Raw genomic sequence first — 20,901 nt, 5'->3', positions numbered from 1 at the left:
TTTCGAAATAAAACTATTTATCTTATTCTATCATATATCTCAAAAGTTTGATTTGTGTAGTGGTAAACATTAAAATTAAATAGAGGAGTGCAATTTACATTATTATGTTATTATATATGTCTGTGATCTTAAATAAAGCCTCCGTTGCACATAGTTGTTACTCTAACTTTATAATTTTTATAATTATCATCATTTTATCATTATTTTCATTAATTTTAAAAGTTATATTTTTCATTCTCAACATTACTATTATTACCTATTGTTGTTTTCTTTATAAAGATTGTTGTTGCTTTATTTCAAATTTCTTACATTTGAAACTTTTTATATAATATAAAAGGTATTAATTTAGAAGCTTAAATGAATTAACGTAAAGGAAAAAAATGACAAAATTTGACCAAAAGAGTTTCAAACTATTCGCTCAATTGGCTCATCTTCTTTATTCCAAAACGCAGCCCAAAATTTGTCCTAAGTTAGGCCCAATACCTAGAAGCCCTTTAGAATTAGGTTATATTAGATTTCGCAAAACAAAACCTCCTAAAACCTACTTCTCATCAGCCACTACACTCCATATCTCCCTGTCTTCTTTGAAATATGGTCACCCCTATCTCAGTATTGGCAGGGCTATGCTTGATTATTTTTCTGCAAAAATGTGTTGCTATGATCCTCTATCTTTTGTTTTGAACTTGCCAATAAAGACAAGATGAAAATGAATTTTCTTTTGAGATTTTGTTTCTCTAATCTGAAGAATCGATTTTTATATATTTGAACAAATTTTATTCAAAATTCAAATAGATACTTTCGATTCCTGCTCGAGTAACTCTAACCCTATGTCTGTCATTTAAATACTAGAGTTTGGATTTCATTTTGAACATGTTTTGATATGCACAAGTAGTATCACGAAAGACTTAAATTTTGATATCTTATCACACCTATGTACACTTTCATGATTAAACTACTACTTTAAGCTTCTATATCTTTACAAGTCTTCATTCTATTTTTGTTGGTTTGTGTCCATAACAGAGACATTCAAATTACTATAGTTTAAAATCTGTTCTGGAGGAGATAGATCTGAAGCATTGCTGGTACTGTGTAGTTCACTCCCAAGAGAAAAGGTTAGATTTATTATGAATTCTTAAATTTTGTAGAAATCTGTCTGAATTTAGGAGCTACAGGATCTGTTAGAATTTAGGAACTATGAGATCTTTTAGCTAATGCTACGTTATAAACTCTTATAATATATTTATATATCGATTCTACTTTTATTATAAACAAATTTATTTTATTAAGATATATGATTAAATAGGATAATAGACTTTTTTATGTTGTGTCAATTTTAATTGTCGGCGGAATTTCCTATTGAATACAAATTATATTTTTTGTCCTCGGGTTGATTGATTAGAATAAGAGTTTGGTCATTGGAGTTTTCACCCCTAGAAAGATAGACCAAAATGATATGCATGATATTACCTGCAAACCTACAAAAACAAGTGGTAGATCAAGACAAATTCATTGTGTTGTGTGGTATATGTTTCAAATGAGGATACGATCCTGCAAAGGTTATATATGAAAAGATAAGGGTACACATGTTGGAACATACCTTTTGTTGTGAAGACACTCATGAGTTGCGTTCTAATATATCATGTGATGATACACATGATGTCATTCAACTTGAAAGCTAACTGTGGAATACTGGGCTTATTAAAAGCCCACAATTTTCTTTATTTTTGAGTGACATCATATGTATCATCCAATCATATATAGATATTGCTCATGAGAGCTTTCATATAAGAAGGGGTGTTCCAATATATGTGTTGTTATATTTTCATACCTCTCCTTTGTAGGTATGTACCTCCATTTGAATCATCTAGCACACTACACAACAAATTCCTTTTCATATATCATCTTCCTTTTGAGTTTAATAGATTCATAACCATGCATATTATTTTGATGTATCTTTCTAGGGGGGAAACATTTTAAATATTTTGCTCCATCCAGCCAACTCTTAATGTAATTTACCAACCCGGGGACATAAAATACAACTTGTATTCATTACTTTAACAATAGTTACAAAATGAAACTCTTTATCTTATTCAATCATATATTTCAAAATTTTGATATGTATAGTGGTAAAAAATGAAATTAAATAGAGGAGTGAAATTTGTATTATTATGCTATTATGTATGTTTGTGATCTTGAATAAGGCTTCCATTGCGCATATTCTAATATTTTCCCTGTTATAATATTTACTCTAACTTTATAATTTTTATAAGTATCATCAATTTATCATTATTTTCATTAATTTTTTTAAAAAATTTATTCTCAACATTACTATTATTACTTATTGTTGCTTTCTTGAAATAGATTATTGTTGCTTTATTTCAAAGTTCTTACATATGAAACCTTTTATATAATATACAAGGTATTAAATAAGAAGCTCAAAATAATTAATGTAAAGGAAAAACCTGACAAAATTTGGCCAAAAGAGTTTTAAACTATTCGATCAATTGACTCATCTTTTTTTCAAACGCAATCCAAAATTTGTCCAAAGTTAGGCCCAATACCTACAATCCCTATAGAATTAGGTTATATTAGATCTCTCAAAACAAAATCTCCTAAAATCTACTTCTAATCAACCGCTACACTCAATCTCTCTCTGTGTCTTCTTTGAGAATATGTTCACCCCTATCTCAGTATTGGCAGTGCTATGCATGATTATTTTTATGCAAAAATATGTTGCTATGATCCTCTATCTTTCGTTTTGAACTGGACAATCAAGACAAGATGAAAATGAATTTTTTTGAGATTTTATTTCTCTAATATGAAGAATTGATTTTCAGATATTTGAACAACTTTTATTCAAAATTCAAATAGATACTTTCGATTTCGACTCAAGGAACTCTAACCCTAAGTTTTCCTTTAAATACTAGCGTTTAAATTTCATTTTGGACATGTTCTAATATGCACAAGTAGTATCATGAAAGTCTTAAATTTTGATATCTTATCACACCTATGTACACTTTCATGATTAAACTGCTACTTTAAGCTTCTATATCTTTACAAATCTTCATTCTATTTTTGTTGGTTTGTGTCCATAACAGAGACATTTAAATTACTATAGTTTGAAATCTGTTCTGGAGGAGATAGATCTGAAGCTTTGTTGGTATTGCCTAGTTCAAAATAATATGTATTATATTGTACCTGCAAACCTAAAAAATAAGTGGTCGATTAAGAGAAATTCATTGTGTTGTGTGGTAGATGTTTCAAATGAGGATATGTATCTTCAAGTGTGATATATGAAAAGATAAGGGTACACATGTTGAAACATTTTTTGTTATGAAGACACTCATGAGTAGTGTGCTAATATATCATGTGATGTCATTCAACTTGAACACAAATTGTGGAATACTAAGCTCATTAAAAGCCCACAATTTTCTTTCTTTTTGAGTGACATCATGTGTATCGTCCAATCATATATGTTGAAGTAGAAGGAAGCTGGTGATTGGAACATGTCAAAGAAACAGGTCAAGCGCAGCAAACTAACGTGTCTTCAGCAAGTGTTAATGAAGAAAGAAGCTAAGGAATAGAAAATTAAGGAACATGTCCAACAAAGCTGACTGGCGAGTTATAACACTGCTGAAAAATTAGAGTCACACTAGGATTAGATTACCTATGTTAATTAAGTTATATTTCATCTATAATTATATTATTATTAGGATTAGATTACTATTAAAATTATAGTACAATTAAGATTTAATTATTATTATTATTATATTAGTAATAGATATTGTAGTAGGACTCTAAGTATAGTTTACTTAGGACTCTACAATTCTCTCCTATATAAGTAGTATGTACTTAACATTATTATCTATCAATTCATCTAATTGATCACCTATCAATAAAATTATTCTTGATCAATTTACCAATATTGATCAACATATCAATTCATCAATACATCAATTATCAATACAATCCTTGGTTTCTCTTCATGAGATTTCTACATGGATTTCTTCATGGTATCAGAGCTTAAAACTCTTCTACTTTCTGAGTATTGATTAAAAAAATGAAATAAAAATACTTTGCTATGAACCCTTCTACCAAAAACCATGTCAACCTCCTTACTTCACCAAATAATTGTCGTTTGATCAACTTAAGCCAACAAATTATCTCATAAAGATAACAGACATATCCCAATTGATTCATATCACAAAGATTGAACCAAGTAAAAGTAATTATTCCACTGGACAACTGTTAGGGAAGTTGTAGCAGCTAAGAAGGATGCAAAAGATAGTGGCACCATTGATGATTAAAAGGAGACAGATGTGTTACTAATGAGTTGGATCTCAAGCACCTTGATCGAAGAAAGAATACAACTAATTGTGGGTTGCTCAACTGCCAAAGAGATGTGGAAACTCTTAAAAAAAGAAAAAAAACCATATATTCAAGCAACAAAAGCAATTAATTTTGGTAGAGGTTTAGGTAAGACACGATAACCACCCTTAATCGATTGAACGCTCTCACGTGCTTTGATATAAGGGAAGAGAAAAAAAGTGTCATAACAAAACCATAACATGGTATTATCTGTCCAAAGTGGCAGGGGAAGAGAAAACAACAACATACACATTCCGAAGCATTGACAAAATAAGTTTATGCTGGGTATTTAAAAAAAATTTGGATTTTGGCAACAGCAACATCAATATACCGAAGCATTGACAAAACAAATTTTTGTTGGGTATTCAAAGTTTTTTTTTTGCTGGATATTCAAAGTAAGCTAGGAGTAATCGTTTCTCTAATCACTAGCTTGAGAGGAAGTGTTGAAGAAGAAAGAAGCTGATGATTGGAACATGTCAAAGGAACAGGTCCAACACAGCTGACTAACGTGTCTGCAGCAAGTGTTGATAAAGAAGGAAGCTGAGGATTGAAACATGTTGAAGGAACAGGTCCAACGAAGCTGACTGACAAGTTACAACACTGCTGAAAAATTAGAGTCACACTTGGATTAGATTACCTATGTTAATTAGGTTATATTTCGTCTATAATTATATTATTATTAGGATTAGATTACTATTAAAATTATAGTACAATTAAGATTTAATTATTATTATTATATTAGTAATAGGTATTGTAGTAGGACTCTAAGTATAGTTAACTTAGGACTCTACAATTCTCTCCTATATAAGGAGTTTGTGCTTAAGAGTATTATCTATCAATTCATATAATTGATCACCTCGCAATAAAATCATTATTGATCAATATGATCAATTTACCAATATTGATCAACATATCAATTCATCAATACATTAATAATCAATTCAATCCTTGATTTCTCTACATGAGATTTAAACATGGATTTCTTCATAGATGTCGCTCATGAGAGTCTTCATATAACAAGGGATGTTCCAATATATGTGTTGTTTTTTCATACCTCTCCTCTGTCGGTATGTATCTCCATTTAAAACATCTACCACACTGCACAACAAATTCCTCTTCATCTACCACCTGCAATTTGAGTTTAGTAGGTTCATAACCATGCATATTGTTTTGATGTATCTTTCTAAGAGTGAAAAATATTTTGATGATTTTGCTCCATTTAGCCAACTGTTAATGTAATTCACCAACCTGAGGACATAAAATACAACTTGTATTTATTAGTGAACTCCAATTACAGTTAAAGTGGCAACAAAAAAGATCTCTCTATCCTATATTTCAAAAGGTTCTATATGTGATTACAATAAAGTAGGACCTATTGTTTATACACACACACGCACGCACGCACGCACACACACACAAGAGATCTGGTTCATTAAAAGATAACCTCTTATAGAAGTTTCATTTAATGTCAAATGACACACAAATTCGCACCAAAAGTCCCAAATAACTCTTTTAAGAGAGTACCCTTACTTTGTTTATCATATCACACCTAAGGGGTGATTAAATCGTTTGAAAGATGTTAAATAGGATATTTAAATATTCATATAGTTTAATTTCTAAAGTAAATTGTGTTTCATGTTTTGGGGAGTTTTTAAATGCACTGTTTTATAATTACTACTAATAAATAGTTAATCATATGTCTTAAGTGATTTTTATTAAATTAAATTATATTATATTTAATTAATTTTTTCAGCATTAACTAAAATTTAAGAGTAAAGAGAAACGTCTCTTCCTTTTATTTTCAACTTACGAACACATATTCCCATGTACACTCAATCAACCTTAGTTTTTCTCTCTACATATAACCTTTCTCTAAAAGAACCTTCTTACATTTAACCTTATTTGTTTTATCTTTCTCATTTTTTTTTGAAGTGATCTTGTATGTGATTTTATTTTTATTTTCATTTTTCATTACTCCTTAAAGAAAGCCCTGGATTAGTTGAAAAATAAATACATGGGGAGAGAGGGCCACCAGGAGACCAGGTCACAAAAAAGACCTAAAGCAAGAGTGTGATGATTCAAAAATTTCCAAGTCCACAAAAGAAAAATATATTATAATTGTATTTTAAAGAAATAATTTTTTATCATACATTTCTTTTAATATGTTTCGCATAAACTGTGAAGATAATATTTTTAATATTGGTTGATTCTTTTATTGAACACTAAATTAGTTATCTAAATTAGATATGATTTTTTAATATTGTTTATATTATTTGTTGAACAATTTGAATTACTTATAGGATTATTTAAACAAACATTAATTATAAGTTGGTTTGATTTTGATATGTAGATCGTAATTTTGCACATATTAGTTGTACCTTGAAATTCTAAATTTATAGTCATTGTATATATTTAGTATAATTTTTTTCGAGATGTATTTATCCTTTGTTTCTATTTTACAAACATTGGTGTACACATTATATACACGAAATATTGATATAAATTGGTATGATTTTGATATGAAAATTTCAATTTTGAATCCATATTAGTTGTATTTTCGAATTCTTGATTTATAGTCATTGTTTACACAAAATGAATTTTGTTTATATTATATATTCAACTATTGAAGCCCAGTTACACACATATTATATACATCACTTATAGTTATTTTTTTTATATGTATTTGTTCTGAAGTTATCAATTTTGTATGCATTTTAGTAATAAATGTTTTTCTTGTATAAGGTATGAAATAAGTATTAAAATAGGGTACTCCAATGTATTCAAAATAGAGTCCAGTTACATACACATGATGTACACATTATGTGTTTATTTAAGGTTTCTAACCATACCTAACAAATAATAATTTAATTAAAAGATTAAAATAAAGACGAATTAAAATAATTCCTAACCAATTGATTATCATATTTTTACTTCAACATAATGATCAAAAGCATATCATAAACAACAAAGTTTAAAATACATACTCAAAAATAAAAATTAATAGAATAAGCCTAAATTAGTGACCATAAAAACATACCTTGATCTTTAATAATAAAATGAAACATAAAAGAAAAAGTTGATGTAACGACCCGTTTAGTCGTTTTGAGCAACAGACTTCAATTCTGGAAAAACTGGCAGAAGCGACGGACCCCACGACGGAACGTCATGGGCACGACGGACCGTCGAGGGGGTCTCGTCCCAAAATACTTAGAAAATCTGAAATTGAGTACTGAAAACCAACTCTCTGAACTTTGTGACGGAATGGCAGGACGGACTGTCACAGGTGTGACGGACCGTCACAGACCCTTGGTGGAAATTTGGGTCTCTGAACTCTGCGACGACCTGCAGAACGGACCGTCGTAGGCACGACGGCCCGTCACAGGTTACGCAATCCCAGTTAGAATCGGATTTCTTTACACGTTTTAAGGGACGTTTCGGACTATTCTTTCCTTAATTATAGATTTCGTGGGTTTACATTAATAACTCAAAATTCTTGAGGGATAAAAGAGGTAATTTTGTGTTAATTAGTGGGGTATTATTGCCACCTTTTATTCTTAATTATATACTAATAAGGGTAAAAGAAAGAGGGCTGAATAAGAAAAAGAAGAAAAGAACAGAAGGAGAGGGAAAAACGAACGGGAAAGAGGAGAAACGAGAAGAAGAACAAAGCTTTGGGATCTTGCTTGCTTGATTTCTAATCTTCGGTGGAGGTAGGTTATGGTTTTCATGCTTTCATAGTAAACTCTTAATAGAGAATGATATGTATTGGTAGTATTGTAAACCCTACTATATGCTTAATTGTATGTTTGCATGAATATGATTATGTGATTGTGATAAGATAAACATGATGAAAATATTGAATCCCAAATCTTGAAAAGAAACTTTAATATACATTATTAAGGATGATGCCTTGGTATAGAAGAAGGCTTGATGAATTAAAGCAATGGGATTGATGATACCTTGGTATAGAAGAAGGCTTGATGAATTAAAGTAATGGGATTGAGGATGCCTTGGTATAGAGAAGGCTTGATGATTTACAGAATGATATTAGTGGATCGGAGTGTCACGTACCGACACATGTAGGGGATCGGGTGTCACGAACCGACACATAGAATTAGGGGATCGGGTGTCACGAACCGACACGTAGATGTAGGGGATCGGGTGTCACGAACCGACACGTAGAATTAGGGGATCGGGTGTCACGAACCGACACATAGAATTAGGGGATCGTGTGTCACGAACCGACACGTAGATTTAGGGGATCGGGTGTCACGAACCGACACGTAGATTTAGGGGATCGGAGTGTCACGTACAGACACAAGAGGAATAATGAATATGGTGGAGCGGAGTGTCACGTACCGACACAAGAGAAATAAAGATAATGAATCTTGAAAAATGTTAATATACTCAATCTAATGAACATGATTCCCAAATGAGTATGGTATTGGGGCTTGAGCCCTCATGGATGAACTTGATGGTACTTATTGATGATTATAATACTTGTTGTGGCTACATGTTGAGTTATATAGTTGATTTACGATAATATTGATATATACTGTCCCCTATTTTGAGTTGGCCGATGATATCTACTCAGTACCCGTGTTTTGTACTGACCCCTACTTTTATGTCTTCTTCTTGTTTATTTGTGGAGTGCAGCAAACATGCCATCGTCTTCAACTCAACAGTAATTCAAGCCAGTCTTACTACATCGGAAATTCAGGGTGAGCTAATGCTTCTAGCTTGGACTGGATCTTCTTCTTCAAGTCTTGATGCCTTGAACTTCCGGCATGCACTAGCTTCTTATGTATTTTTAGCTTTTAGAATACTCTTAGTTTAGTCATTTGATTGTAGATGTTCTTGTGATGATGACTTCCGGATTTTGGGAATAATGATAAGTTTTGAGTTTTAGAAGTTGATTATTGAATTAGCTAATGAGTTTTAAGTCTTCCGCATTGTTTTCTATTATTTTGTTCGAAACGTTGGAGTTCAGATTGGTTCGTTCGCTCACATAATAGGGTAAATGTGGGTGCCAGTCGCGGCTCGGATTTGGGTCGTGACAAACTTGGTATCAGAGCATTAGGTTCGTTGGTCTCATCACACAAGAACAGGTCTAGTAGAGTCTTAAGGAACGGTAGGGGGGACGCCTTTACTTTTCCTTGAGAGGCTATAAGACTTTAGGAAAATTTCACTCTTTCACTCTTTCTTTCGTGCTATTACTTGAGTCCAATTGGTATCTAGGCGATACGAATTGGTATCTGACCATCTTCACTCTATTTCGCGGATGGTTAGAACTAGAGCAACGACTGCGCCAACACTAACATCGGCAAGACAAGAAGCGTCTGAGCCAGCCACTCGGGCTGTGGCTCGAGGAAGAGCAACGGCAAGAGGCCGTGGTAGAGGTCGTGGGAGGACGTCCTCTAGGGGAAGAGGACAAACACCTAGTCCATCTGATACTAGGGCAGTGACTCCTCCACCGACTGAGGAGGTAATAAGAGAAGGGGAGGATGGGGAAAATGAACAAGTGCAGAATGAGGGATTGCCACCCCAACCTACCCCAGAGATGATCAATCAGGTTCTCGCCTATCTCAGTGGGTTGTCTGATCAAGGTCTGGCACCTCCAGTGTTTTTTGCGCCAACACCTCCGGTTTCAGAAGTACAACATGCAGCCACTAGGGCTCCTCGTATGGATGCCTCATTGGACATAGGCACATTTCCCACGTCTGACTACTGGGCCTATAATGACAAATGATCAGCATGAACTTTTCAGTAAGTTCTTGAAATTGAAACCTCCGGTCTTCAAGGGTGCTGAATCGGAGGATGCTTATGATTTTCTGGTTGACTGTCATGAGCTACTACACAAGATGGGTATAGTAGAACGGTTTGGTGTTGAGTTTGTGAGTTATCAGTTTCAAGGGAACACCAAAATGTGGTGGAGGTCACATGTTGAGTGTCAACCAATAGAGGCACCACCTATGACTTGGGCCTCCTTCTCTAGATTGTTTATGGAGAAGTATATCCCCGAACTTTGAGGGATAGGAAAAGAGATGAGTTCTTGAGCCTAGAACAAGGTAGGATGTCGGTTACTGCATATGAGGCTAAGTTTCGTGCATTATCAAGGTATGCCACCCAACTTTGTTTCAGTCCACAAGAGCGGATTCGCCGTTTTGTGAAGGGGTTGAGATCAGAGTTGCGGATTTCAGCCTTACAGGTAGCGGCTACAGCGAAATCCTTTCAAGAAGTGGTGGACTTCGTGATAGAGGTAGAGGGAGTGAAAAGCCCAACTTCAAGAGTTGTTGAGCAAATGCTTCATTAGACCAAGTGCATCTCCTTGGGGTGCTCCGGTTTTGTTTGTAAAGAAGAAGGATGGGAGTTTTCGAATGTGTATAGACTACAGACAACTAAACAAGGTAACCATAAAGAACAAGTATCATCATCCCCGCATTGATGACTTGTTCGATCAGTTACAAGGTGCTTGTGTCTTCTCTAAGATTGACTTGAGATCCGGTTATCATCAATTGAAAATACGGGCAACGGATGTGCCAAAGACTGCTTTTCGAACGAGGTATGGGCATTACGAATTTGTAGTGATGTCCTTTGGTCTTACGAATGCCCCTGTTGCGTTCATGAGCTTGATGAACGGGATTTTTAAGCCATATTTGGACCTCTTCATGATCGTATTTATTGATGATATATTGGTATACTCAAAGAGCAAGAAGGAACATGAAGAGCATTTGAGAATGGTATTGGAAATGTTGAGGGAGAAAAAGCTTTATGCCAAGTTCTCTAAGTGTGAGTTTTGGCTAGATGCGGTGTCCTTCTTGGGGCACGTGGTTTCTAAGGATGGAGTGATGGTGGATCCTTCTAAGATTGAGACAGTGAAGAATTGGGTAAGACCCACTAATGTGTCAGAAATAAGGAGCTTTGTTGGGTTAGCTAGTTACTACCGTCGATTTGTCAAGGGATTCTCTTCTATTGCTTCCCAATTGACGAACTTGACTAAGCAGAATGTTCCATTTGTATGGTCGGACGAATGTGAGGAAAGCTTTCAGAAGCTCAAGACTTTGTTGACTACCGCACCTATCCTTACCTTACCAGTAGAGGGTAAGAACTTCATTGTTTACTGTGATGCATCCTATTCGAGTTTGGGTGCAGTACTAATGCAAGAGAAGAGTGTGATTGCTTATGCTTCGAGGCAATTAAAAGTGCATGAACGTAACTACCCAACTCATGATTTGGAATTGGCTGCGGTAGTGTTTGCATTAAAGCAATGGAGACACTATTTATATGGGGTTAAGTGTGAGGTCTACACGGATCATCGTAGCCTTCAGTATGTCTTTACTCAGAAAGATTTGAACTTGAGACAGAGAAGATGGATGGAACTACTGAAGGACTACGACATCACCATTTTGTATCATCCGGGGAAGGCGAATGTTGTGGCGGATGCTTTAAGTAGAAAAGCGGGAAGCATGGGAAGTCTAGCTCACTTGCAAGCCTCTAGACGCCCATTAGCTAGAGAGGTTGAGACCCTAGCTAACGACTTGATGAGATTAGAAGTAAATGAGAAGGGAGGATTGTTGGCTTGTGTAGAGGCAAGATCTTCCTTTCTTGACAAGATTAAGGGAAAATGGTTTGATGATGAGAAACTGCGCAGAATTCAAGATAAAGTATTGCGAGGGGAGGCTAAGGAAGCACAAATCGATGAGGAAGGTGTTTTGAGAATCAAGGGAAGGGTATGCGTACCCCGCGTCGATGATTTGATCAACACTATTCTGACAGAGGCTCATAGTTCAAGGTATTCTATACATCCGGGCGCAACCAAGATGTATCGTGACCTAAAGCAACACTTTTGGTGGAGTAGAATGAAGCGTGACATTGTGGATTTTATTGCCAAGTGTCCAAACTGTCAACAAGTAAAGTATGAACACCAAAGGCCCGGAGGAACGCTTCAGAGAATGCCCATTCCAGAATGGAAGTGGGAAAGAATTGCAATGGATTTTGTGGTTGGTCTTCCGAAGACAATGGGTAAGTATGACTCCATTTGGGTGATTGTTGATAGGTTAACTAAATCTGCTCATTTCATTCCGGTCAAGGTGACTTACAATGCAGAAAAGTTAGCCAAACTTTACATCTCGGAAGTGGTGCGATTGCATGGGGTTCCACTATCCATCATATCAGATAGAGGTACGCAGTTTACTTCTAAGTTTTGGAAAACATTGCATGCAGAATTGGGTACTAGGTTGGACCTTAGTACTGCGTTCCATCCTCAGACTGATGGCCAGTCTGAAAGGACGATTCAAGTGTTGGAGGATATGCTTCGTGCGTGTGTGATAGAGTTTGGTGGTCATTGGGATAGCTTCTTACCCTTAGCGGAGTTTTCATACAATAATAGCTATCACTCAAGCATTGATAAGGCCCCATTTGAAGCCTTGTATGGTAGGAGATGTAGGTCTCCCATTGGTTGGTTTGATTCGTTCGAGGTTAGACCTTGGGGTACTGACCTTTTGAGGGATTCGATGGAAAAAGTGAAGTCTATTCAAGAAAAGCTTCTAGCGGCGCAAAGTAGGCAAAAAGAATATGCAGATCGAAAGGTTAGAGACTTAGAGTTCATGGAGGGTGAACAAGTCTTGTTGAAAGTTTCGCCCATGAAAGGGGTGATGCGGTTTGGAAAAAGGGGTAAACTAAGTCCAAGGTACATTGGACCATTTGAAGTACTCAAGCGAGTAGGGGAAGTGGCTTATGAATTAGCCTTGCCCCCAGGGCTGTCCGGAGTACATCCGGTATTCCATGTGTCGATGTTGAAAAGATATCATGGGGATGGAAATTACATTATCCGTTGGGATTCAGTTTTGCTTGATGAGAACTTGTCTTATGAGGAGGAGCCTGTTGCTATTTTAGATAAAGAAGTTCGCAAGTTGAGGTCAAGAGAGATTGCGTCCATCAAGGTGCAATGGAAGAATCGACCGGTTGAAGAAGCCACTTGGGAGAAGGAGGCGGATATGCGAGAAAAATACCCACATCTGTTTACAGATTCAGGTACTCCTTTTCGCCCTTGTTTTCCTTCTTTTGATCGTTCGGGGACGAACGATGGGTAAATTGGTATCTAATGTAACGACCCGTTTAGTCGTTTTGAGCAACAGACTTCAATTCTGGAAAAACTGGCAGAAGCGACGGACCCCACGACGGAACGTCATGGGCACGACGGACCGTCGAGGGGGTCTCGTCCCAAAATACTTAGAAAATCTGAAATTGGGTACTGAAAATCAACTCTCTGAACTTTGTGACGGAATGGCAGGACGGACCGTCACAGGTGTGACGGACCGTCACAGACCCTTGGTGGAAATTTGGGTCTCTGAACTCTGCGACGACCTGCAGGACGGACCGTCGCAGGCACGACTGCCCGTCACAGGTTACGCAATCCCAGTTAGAATCGGATTTCTTTACACGTTTTAAGGGACGTTTCGGACTATTCTTTCCTTAATTATAGATTTCGTGGGTTTACATTAATAACTCAAAATTCTTGAGGGATAAAAGAGGTAATTTTGGGTTAATAAGTGGGGTATTATTGCCACCTTTTATTCTTAATTATATACTAATTAGGGTAAAAGAAAGAGGGTTGAATAAGAAAAAGAAGAAAAGAACAGAAGGAGAGGGAAAAACGAACGGGAAAGAAGAGAAACGAGAAGAAGAACAAAGCTTTGGGAACTTGCTTGCTTGATTTCTAATCTTCGGTGGAGGTAGGTTATGGTTTTCATGCTTTCATAGTAAACTCTTAATAGAGAATGATATGTATTGGTAGTATTGTAAACCCTACTATATGCTTAATTGTATGTTTGCATGAATATGATTATGTGATTGTGATAAGATAAACATGATGAAAATATTAAATGCCAAATCTTGAAAAGAAACTTTAATATACATTATTAAGGATGATGCCTTGGTATAGAAGAAGGCTTGATGAATTAAAGCAATGGGATTGATGATGCCTTGGTATAGAAGAAGGCTTGATGAATTAAAGTAATGGGATTGAGGATGCCTTGGTATAGAGAAGGCTTGATGATTTACAGAATGATATTAATGGATCGGAGTGTCACGTACCGACACATGTAGGGGATCGGGTGTCACGAACCGACACGTAGAATTAGGGGATCGGGTGTCACGAACCGACACGTAGATGTAGGGGATCGGGTGTCACGAACCGACACGTAGAATTAGGGGATCGGGAGTCACGAACCAACACGTAGATTTAGGGGATCGGGTGTCACGACCGACACGTAGAATTAGGGGATCGGGTGTCACGAACCGACACGTAGAATTAGGGGATCGGGTGTCACAAACCGACACGTAGATTTAGGGGATCGGGTGTCACGAACTGACACGTAGATTTAGGGGATCGGAGTGTCATGTACCGACACAAGAGGAATAATGAATATGGTGGAGCGGAGTGTCACGTACCGACACAAGAGAAATAAAGATAATGAATCTTGAAAGATGTTAATATACTCAATCTAATGAAAATGATTCCCAAATGAGTATGGTATTGGGGCTTGAGCCCTCATGGATGAACTTGATGGTACTTATTGATGATTATAATACTTGTTGTGGCTACATGTTGAGTTATATAGTTGATTTACGATAATATTGATATATACTGTCCCCTATTTTGAGTTGGCCGATGATATCTACTCAGTACCCGTGTTTTGTACTGACCCCTACTTTTATGTTTTCTTCTTGTTTATTTGTGGAGTACAGCAAACGTGCCATCGTCTTCAACTCAACAGTAATTCAAGCCAGTCTTACTACATCGAAAATTCAGGGTGAGCTAATGCTTCTAGCTTGGACTGGATCTTCTTCTTCAAGTCTTGATGCCTTGAACTTCCGGCATGGATTAGCTTCTTATGTATTTTTAGCTTTTAGAATACTCTTAGTTTAGTCATTTGATTGTAGATGTTCTTGTGATGATGACTTCCAGATTTTGGGAATAATGATAAGTTTTGAGTTTTAGAAGTTGATTATTGAATTCGCTAATGAGTTTTAAGTCTTCCGCATTGTTTTCTATTATTTTGTTCGAAACGTTGGAGTTCAGATTGGTTGGTTCGCTCACATAGGAGGGTAAATGTGGGTGCCAGTCGCGGCTCGGATTTGGGTCGTGACAGTTGAGCCCACTAAATACACATTGTCCCCTTAACAAAATTATTTCATTCTAGTACCCAAGGTATAAAAGAATAGATCCTCTCAGGATAGAACAATTCTATTCGCCAATATGTTGATGAAAAAACAATGGTGTCGGTGAGTCACTCAACAGGAGAAAAGTGCACAAATATTTAATTGTTCAGAACAGGAAGAAGTTCATAATTTTCGTTGTGTTAAAATGAGAGAAAAATTCGTCTATTTATAGACAATAAAGAGTAGTGTGAATAAATATTTATTGTGCCTTATTAAAGGTCACAACTCATTGGATAAGTCACAATCATTCAAAAAAGACGCGATTTTTTTATAATAATTGCAACTCTTTATTTAAGTTGCAACTATTCATAAAAGTTGCAACTTTTCGTAAAAGTGACAACTTTTCATAAAAAGTAAGAACTTTTTATAAAAGTCACAATTTTTCATTAAAGTCACAACTTTTATCAAAAAAACAACTTTTCATGAAAGGGAAGGCTAATTTGAAAAATAGATAAGTCAAAACGGAATCCTGATTTGTGGTTGCGCCGCATATTCTTATTATATAAGAGACAGTTAATGTTGATTCAGACAAGTCGACGTTTCTACTTCAGAGTTTTTCTTCAAAAAAAAATTATTTTAAAAAAATTAATTAGTGTATAATTTTGTGAAATTATGGACTCCTTTTTAGCTAAGACTTTTATAATTCACGTGCTTTCTTTATCATGTTTCGAAAAAAATTAAAATTTTATTTCTTTTATCTACTTTGATTTAATTTGTGTTCAAAATTATAGAATTTTTTTCGGCTATGACTTTTTGTGCTCCGTCGACGCGTCTGCTTCAACTTTTTTTGAAAATTAAATTTATTTCTTTTGTTCTACTTAATTTAATTAGTGTAGAGATTTTTCAAAACTATGAAATCCTTTATAATTATGACTTTTAAAATTGACGTGCCTCCTTGAGTGTGTTTCGGAAAAAATGAAAAAAAAAATTTGGTTCTACTTAAATTTAATTAGTGTGTAATTTTTCAAAATTATTGAATCATTTTTAGGTGGGACTTTTAGTTTAAGTTCAAGATTTCACGCTGAAACATGCACGTCATTGTCGACGTGCCTATTTCAACGTGTTTCATATATATTTTTTTTAAAAAATAACTTTTTATTTCTACTATAATTTAATTAGTGTATAATTTTTTTCAAAATTATGAAATCTGTTTAGCTATGACTTTTAGTTTTAAATTCATCTTCTTTAGTTATTGCTTATTATTTTGAATGTCGGTAATATTTGTTTATATCTTGTAACTAGTTTGTGTGTAAAAATCACGACTGATGATGAAAAATACTTTCATTATAGACATTTTTAGGGGTGTCAAAAATGAACCCAAACATAGATAATCCGACCAGAATATTAAGGGTTGGGCTCAAGATAATTTGAATTCAGTTCAATCTGAAATCATTCAAACTAAACCCATTTGAAAAGAATTCTCAATTGTGCCCAATTCAATCTTCAATTTCAACCAATTTTAAAACTTTTTATTAAGATATGTTTCTGTATTGAAAGTATGAATTAATATCGATTTAACATCTTTATGGATTTATATATCCATTTATTACTTTGTAACAAAAAATTCTTGAGCAGAAATTTAAATAGTGATTATAAAAGTTAACTATCAACGTGTTAAATTATTGGGATTAATGGAGTCAAATTTGGCGGGTCAAGACCCAACCCGTTTTTAGCCCATTTGAGCCCAAAGTAAACTTGGAGGTCAAGACCCAACTCGATTTCTATTCAACTCATTTTAATATTTCCAATTTCAACTCAATCCTCCCATTTAACACCCCTAGACATTTTAATGAACCTTTTTACAGTAAATTTGCGCAAACAAAAAATAATTAATTACTTGTATATCTAAAAATCATATTAAATTTATTCAAGTTTCTAAATTCTACATATATCTCATAAAATAAAATTAAAATAATACTAAAATATTGGGCCCATGCTAGCACGAGCACCTGTACCTAGTATAAAGAGAGAGAGACAGAAATACAATCCCTTGATTTTCTCAAATTAGTAATATTTATGATTTTCTTTTTTTCTCATTGTTAGTTTTGATTTTCGAATTTAAATTTGTTAGGAATTACAAGGATTCTAATGTTATAACTTGAAAATTTTATAAATCCTATAAGGATTCTTAATATCACATCTCATATATGTCATTTATTTATTTTTCTCCAATAAATATAACTAATTTCCAAATATTGAAAAACGATACACATTTATTCGGCCAGAGCGAAATTGTAAATTAATATAGTTTATTTGTTTCGTCGAACTCAGTAGTATTGATCTATGATTTTTGGTCATGACATAAGTTTGTTTGCTATCAATGACTAATCACACTATATAAAAGATAATCTTTATTGATAATTAATTTACGATATTTTAGCTTTATTATTATTAAATATGTATTATTAGTGGCAATTAATCTTTTTTGAAAATGTTAATGGATGATGACACCTATAGCAATATTGAATCCAATAACAAATAACAAATTCTAATAAAATGCTTTTTGTTAATATGTATATTTATTGTCACTAATAATTATTGTTGTTATAATATTAATCCCAAAATTGATGACATTTTTTTAGTTATTTTTTGGTCAGTTTTTACTTTTTAGCTCAATTTTAAGGAGAAAAAAAAAGTTTAGGGACAATTTAAATGAAAAATATGAAGTAATTGGTGACGTTTAGTTCTTTGAATTATGACAAAGTTATCTTCGCTTTGTGAAGACATCACTCAAATTTGAAATAGATAATTTAATTTTTAATTATTTTTACTTTTAATAATTGATTGTACTATTGATTATTGATTAGTAATATTACTATTCTGATAGTCATTATAATAATTTATCTTCTAATATCTACTGGTGTTTCATCAATAAGGTCATATTTTATATTTTATGAAGTTTAAATTGTATCGATTTTGAAAGAAAGATATAAAAGTAAGTAATTATTTTGACACATTCTTTTCTACTATATTAGAAGAGTCTGGTATCAACCAGTCTGTTTTTGTCCATTTTTAATTCATGGAGGGCAGTTTCGTCATTCAAAATTATCTCTGTTCTTGGTGTCTCTCCCCTTGGATTTTGCTTACTCCACTCATATCATAAAGACACATGTCTTATGTATAAAAATCATGAATGCTTTCTACATTATCTATGGATTGAAACATTTTTTTCTTGGAGTCTTGTAATTCAAAAAACGTTAAATTTCTCCTAATTTTTGAATAAATATCTCAAATTAAAAGGTCATAAAACTTTGTGAAATTCTGTTGTAAAGTTAATAAATTTATTTTATATTAATAAAATCACTCAATTTTGAATATTTCTTTTTTAAAATCACTCTATCAAATTTAGCATAAAAATTATTCTACAAGATGAAATAATTATTTTTTAAATATATTTAGGAAAAACTTCTTTAGAAAATTTAAAAACAATTGGCATGATTTTTGATTTTTTTAGTAAATTTGTGATGCGAGTGGAGTCTCTTTTGGTGTGGTTGCATAATAATAATAATAATAATAATAATAATAATAATAATAATAATAATAATAATAATAATACTACTAATAATAATAATAATAATAAGTATTGTTATCTGCCTTTTAAAGGTTTTAATAAAATTATTTAAATATTTAATATTTTAAATAAAGGACATTTTAGAGCAGTTGCATAAGAGAAATTATTTTTCATCCATTAAAAAGTGAAAACTGTGAAGAAACTGCATTAATGCAGCTTAAGAAGATAGAAGGAGACGGAAGAGAGAATTGAAGAAGAATTGGAAAAATTGTGTATTGAATCTGTGAGTTTTCATCCTACATATATATACAAACAGTTTTAAGTATTAATGACAACTAATATTCTAACTAACATTATTCCTATTTTCTAACTAACTTGCAACTAACTAACTGAATATTAAAAAAGAATACATGATTAATTTATAAATCTATTTAACACACCCCCTCAAGCTAAGAATTGAAAAATACATTTTGCATTCCTAGCTTGCTAAGCAGTTCTTCATGTTGAGGTTTGCGCAACCCTTTAGTATGTATACCTTCTTGTTCTTCTCTTGTTCCTAAGTATTGTGTCTGAATAAGTCCTTCAAGTATCTTCTCTCTTACAAAGTGACAATCTATGTCAAAATGCTTCGTTCTTTCATGGAATATTGGATGAGCTTCTATCTGAATAGCAGTTTTGTTATCACAGAATACTTTCACATGCAACTTTATATTAATTCCCATCTCTTTAAATAGACATTTTAACCATACTATTTTAGCCACTGTAGTAACCATACTTCTGAATTCTGCTTCTGCAGAACTTATTGATACTGTGTTTGTTGCTTTGATTTCCAAGTCACCAATGCCCCTCCTAGCTTGATTATGTAGCCAGTTACTGATCTTCTTTACTACACAAGTCCCCCAGTCTAAGTCACAATAAGCTACCATTTCATTTTCTTTGTTGCTTGGCATAAACAACCCAAGACCTGCATTTCCTTTTATATATCTCACTACTCTAACTGATGCTTCCATATGAGATAATTTTGGTAAGTGCATGTATTGACTGAGATCTTGAACCACAAAGGCTATATCAGGCCTAGTCATGTTTAAGTATAATAACTTTCATATTAGTCTCTGATATTTCTCAAAATCATCAAGAGGTGTGTCTTCTGTATTAACATTCTTTCCAGTGAATTCATCAAAAATAGTAGATATTAACTTATTATTGAACTCCATGAAAGTAGAGGAAGGCTTACAACCTGCTAATCCCAACTCAGACGCAAGTCCTAGAGCATACTTCCTTTGATTCATCATTATACCTTCTGTAGATCTAGAGAATTCACTTCCAAGAAAATATTTAAGCTCACCAAGATCTTTCATCTTGAACCTATGTTGTAACTCCTTTCTTATTTGTTGTATATGCTGCAAACTGCTTCCAATAATGAGGAGATCATCAACATATACCAGAATGACTAGAAGTTCTTTACCTATATTCTTAGTAAAAAGTGAGTAATCATAATGAGACTGTCAAAATCCCATATCAACCAATGCCTCTGTTAACTTCAAGTTCCATTGCCTTGGTGCCTGCTTTAGCCCATATAAGGACTTATGAAGCTTGCAAACCATGTTTTTCTTCCCCTGGTTTGCAAAACCCTCAGGAATTTGCATATAAACTTCTTCAGGAAGATCTCCTTGAAGAAATGCATTGTGAACATCTATTTTAAATATAAACCAGCCACATGAGGCAGCAAAAGCTATTATTGATCTTACTGCAACCATTTTAGCTACTGATGAGAAAGTCTCAGTATAGTCTAAACCTTC

The sequence above is a fragment of the Solanum lycopersicum genome, chromosome 7 (genome assembly GCF_036512215.1).
Source record: "Solanum lycopersicum chromosome 7, SLM_r2.1".
NCBI classification, from domain to species: domain Eukaryota; kingdom Viridiplantae; phylum Streptophyta; class Magnoliopsida; order Solanales; family Solanaceae; genus Solanum; species Solanum lycopersicum.
This window is presented reverse-complemented; position numbering follows the sequence as displayed.